We start from the raw sequence: 5,328 nt of genomic DNA on the forward strand, positions 1-5,328 counted from the left end.
TGAGCTTGTAGATCTGCTATTTTCAAAGAATTTTGTCACATTTTGTAAAAAGAATACAATTTGGGAAAAGAAATGTGTAGTGCATTGGTTCTCAAAGTGGGGTCCGGGGACCCCTAGGGGTCCTTGAGGGAGTTCCAGGGGGTCCCCAGCTAAATGATGGATAGGAACCAAATGGACCCATATGGGTCTGTAACTCTGAGACTCTGAATGTACACTCTCATTGATTTTACAATATAAACTGTGGTCCCAGAGATATAAATGCCATTAAATGGGAGTTTGAGAACCACTGTTCTATAGGGTATAAGTATAAACAAATCAGAGTCTTTGTCAGTGGCGTACCCACCATAGAGGCAAGGCAGGCGGCCGCCTGCCCAACTGAAATCTAACCTCCCCTAGAAAATAAAGTAAAAAACAGGCAGTGAAAAAAATCCAAAGAGAATAGTGGCCGTCGGACCTCCTCGTCCATTCACGTGGGCAGGCAGCCAATCACTACTGTATCCATTCAGCAGAGCGACGTCGCCTATAGTGATGCAAATGTGTGCCTTTATCTTCAGGTGCCAGGAGTGCCAGGTGTGGGGGTCTGGGCCAACACCTGTACTCACCTGGCATAAAAGGGGCTCTGAGTCTGAGAGCAGCTTGAGCCATTAAACTACAACATGAAGAGACCACCGCTGAATAATTGACTGATTGATTATACTTGCATATTGTTTTTATTAACGTTTTTCAGTTTTGTAGTCAGTGTAGTGTTGTTGTTAACTTGTTTCCCCCGAGATTTCCCCCCGAGATTTTTCCCCGAGTACCCCCCCCCCCCCCCCCACCACCCCTTTGGAGGGGGGGGGGGGGGGGGGGGCGAGGTAGAGAAAAAAATCTCGCCTGCCCTAAATGTAATTTCTGGGAACGCCACTGGTCTATGTCCCAGCACTGCAGTGACTTCAGGCAGCAGTAATGGGTCTGTCCTGTTATAGATTGGTTGATAGGTTGTATTGATCACAGACATATTGACTCCACTGTGCTGCTACTCTGCTGTCAGAACCACTCTTCTTTGAACAGGAACAGGAACCAGATAGCACCCTCACTGTATAAGTAGACCTGATCAATGTGAGCACATAGGAACCAACCAGATAGCATCCATTCCTCACTGTAAATAATTAGACCCGATCGATTAATATGGAGACAAAAAGGAGCTGGAAAGGTCAGTAAGCACTGAGCAGTGTTTCCAGATTTTGCGAGAGAAAATAAGCAACCAGGCTTATGAAAACAAGCCCAAAAGAAGCGACTATCTACGGTCATTTCACAACGCGCTGTGAGCTTGTAGATCTGCTATTTAAAATAAAATAATAATAATGATCTTGAGGCGAACTAAAAAGGTATAGCATTCTTAATTTTGGAATCTTTTTGAAACATTTTTACAACACAAATCTTGTACGGGGGGTCCCTGGCACAACATCTTTTCAGCTGGAGGGTCTGTGGACAAATACGCATATCAATCTGAGGGTCCTTGACATGAAAATGTTTAAGAACCACAGGTTTATAAACAACATTAGGGAACAAGTCCAAATAAGCAACTGGAACGACACTTTGGAAACAAGCCCAAAAAAAAACAACCCGCAACCAGTGGTGGAAAGTAACTAAGTACATTTACTTAAGTACTGTACTTAAGTACAATTTTGAGGTATTTGAACTTTACTTGAGTATTTCCAATTTCCAATACTTTTACTTCTACTCCACTACATCTCAGAGGCAAATATTGTACTTTTACTCCACTACATTTACTTGAAAACTTTAGTTACTAGTTACTTTTCAGATATAAACTATGATATAATGAAACATACATTAACCACTTTAGCCCTATTTTATACCTGGGCTATTTGAAAATAGCAGATCTACAAGCTCACAACGCGTCGCATCGCGACGCGTTGTGAGCTTGTAGATCGGCTATTTTCAAATATTTAGTACTTTCACTTTTGATACTTTAAGTACATTTTGATGCCAATACTTTTGTACTTTTACTCAAGTAAATTTTTAATTCTGGACTTTTACTTGTAACAGAGTATTTTTATATTGCAGTATTGGTACTTTTACTTAAGTAAATAATGTGAGTACTTTTTCCACCACTGCCCGCAACCAATATTTCAACACCACTAAGGTCTTAAAAATCACACCCTGTGTGAAGTGGGCGGTGTCTTGCTAGCTAATCACAATACTGAATGGAGTCAACCAATCATGTACAAAAAATAAATACATTTATTGAAACACTCTTTATGATGGAGGAAACCATAACTAAAAAAAAAAAAACTTATGTTTTTTTTTAAAGTTATGGTTTCTTATATAGGGCTATGCACATGTGTCATGTGACACTGGCCAATCACAGTCCTGAATAGACTGTGACTGGCCAATCACGGTGCAGGGTTAGGCGGGGTACATTTTTGGCCAATCACAGCGCAGGATTTGTTGTACAAATATCCAAACCTCACTTATAGGGGCGGTTTCACCGCCCAAAAATAAGGCTCCAAACATCCCAAAACAAACTAGTAAGGCTACTTCTTGGCCTTAAACATACAACCCATCTAACCCCTGCTCACTATGCTAGGGGTTGGATGGCTCAGGGTTGAGGACAGAGTGCAGCAACTTGCAATGGGCCTGGTCTACAAGATACACCACAACATTAAGATACCCATGTACCTGTCAAAATACTTCATAAACGTAAATGAAGTCCACGATCACAACACCAGAGGCAGCTCCACTGATCATGTTCAACCCAGATTTGGAACAAACACGGGGTTGAACTCGTTCTCATGCTATGCAACACAAATGTGGAATGCCCTACCCAAAGGAGTAAAGGAGTGTAAAACCCTACTCACTTTCAAAACTGCCCTATAAAAACACCTTCAGGAGGCTGCAATTCCAAACTGGCCCCTGTCAAAGTCTTAACCTACCCCCCCCCCCTCCCCTCCCCCTCAAACTGTTTATTGTACATATCTCTTGTTTTTCATACCAGTAACCTGTAAGCTGATTGTATGACGTTCTGTATAGTAGTGTATATTTGTCTGTCTTCTTAAATGTCATCATGATTTGAGTGCACGGGGATCTCCTTTTAAATAAGCCCTTGTGCTTTCATGGGCGATCCAGTTTAGAGGACCTTGTATTGTGAATTGTACTTCCATGTACTTTTTCCATGTCTTTCTAAATAAAGTATTCACGTTGGCTGCCCTGTTATTTGTGTCCAAAGTGGCCACTGATACCCCAAAATACACATAGTGCTGCTTTTAACCACTTAAACCCCATATGGGTAACCAGAGTCCCTCAGGGCTCAATGCTAGTGTCTTTTCTGTTTTCTGTCCACAAGCTCACAATGAGCATTGTGAGCTTGTCGATCGGCTATTTTCAGCCAAAGGAGCTCTCCCCACAATACCGATGCTGATGGGGTTTAAGTGGTTAAACATGTACAATATGAAAACACTTTGTGAGGCCTTTACCACTGAATCACACCATCACACAGAGGGCAAAAGGTCAACAATGAAGAGCAAAATAAAGGGGAGTGGTCTTAGTGGTCAGAGTACTGTCTGTTAATGAGCTAATCATGTTATCAGAGGGTCAACATCCCAGCCCTGTGTCCACGTCAGTGAATTTATAGGTAAAAGTATCAATGCTGCAGTGTAGAAATACTCTGTTACAAGTAAAAGTCTGGTAATCAAAATTTACTTGAGTAAAAGTACAAAGGTATTGGCATCAAAATGTGCGTAGTACCAAAGTACCAAAAGTAAAAGTACTCATTGCGCAGAATGTCCCATTTCACAAGTTCAAAATGTACACACATCTTTAGAAAATAGCAGATCTACAAGCTCACAATGCGTCGCATCGCGACGCATTGTGAGCTTGTAGATCTGCTATTTTCAAATGGACGAAATGTATATAGCTCTGAAATGGTTAATGTATGTTTTGTAAAAGTAATCAAAAACTAGTAACTAAAGTTGTCGAATAATTGTAGTGGAGTAAAAGTACAATATTTGTTAATGAGTTGTAGTGGAGTAGAAGTAAAAGTATTGAAAATGGGAAATACTCCAGTAAAGTAAAATTCCTCAAAAGTGTACTTAAGTACAGTACCTGATTAAATGTACTTAGTAACTTAACACCACTAGTTCACGTGTCGATGTGTCTCTTGATCAGGACCCCACCCCGATACCCACCAGCAAACAACATCACCATCTGAGCAGCTATCAGCTGGCTGAAGCTGAAACTGAATTGTACCTGTGGGATTAATGGGGTAATCAAATGAATAAATAAAAAATATTATAGTTAAATAAATATCCTGTAAAAGTTGAAGTGGTTTTATACTGTATGTTTTGACAGCTTTTTTATTTATTCATTCAGATATTGAAGAAATGTATTTGATAGACAGCGCTGAAAGTTTGACTTTTTGTTCACGAATTTGATTATAAACATATAAAACAATGCTCAGTTGACCCCAAAATACTGCCCTGTTCTCGCCTTAAAAACTAGTACCCAGCTCTCCCCTCAAATTTCATTTCTCCTTCAAAATAGTGCCCAGTTTACCAAACAATACTGTCCAGTTCACCTAAAAAAAATAGTGCCAAGTTTTCCCAAGAATTCCAAGACCAGTCATAATAAAACATATCAAATAAAAATAAATAAACAAATAAAAGTTTTCTCAAGCAGTGGTGGAAAAAGTACTCACATATTTCACTTAAGTAAAAGTATCAATACTGCACTGTAGGAATACTCTGTTACAAGTTAAAGTCCGGAATTCAAAATCGACTTGAATAAAAGTACAAAAGTATTGGTATCAAAATGTATTTAAAGTACCAAAAGTACTCATTATGCAGAATGTCCCATTTCACAAGTTTTCAAATTGGTTTGAAAATAGCAGATCTACAAGCTCACAATGTGTCGCATCGCGACGCATTGTGAGCTTGTAGATCGGCTATTTTCAAATAACCAAAATGTATTGATTGATTGATTGATGTAGTTTATTTAGAAAGACATGAGAATAGTACATGACAGTACATAACAGTACATGGAAGTACAAATTCACAATACAAGGTCTACTAAACTGGAAACCCTCATTAAGCATAACGCTTGTTTAAGATGAGAACCCCATGCACACAAATCATGATGAAATATAAGAGGCAGGCAGATATACACACTACTATACAGAATGTCATACATTATACATTATACATACATTATAGTATAGGGCTGAAGTGGTTAATGTATGTTTTGTAATAATAATCAAAATCTACAAAATCTACTTTTACTTCTACAAATAGTAGAAGTAAAAGTACTGAACATTTGAAATACTCCAGTAAA

Source organism: Gymnoscopelus braueri, assembly GCF_963280865.1.
Source record: "Gymnoscopelus braueri genome assembly, chromosome: 4".
In the NCBI taxonomy this organism is placed as follows: Eukaryota; Metazoa; Chordata; class Actinopteri; order Myctophiformes; family Myctophidae; genus Gymnoscopelus; species Gymnoscopelus braueri.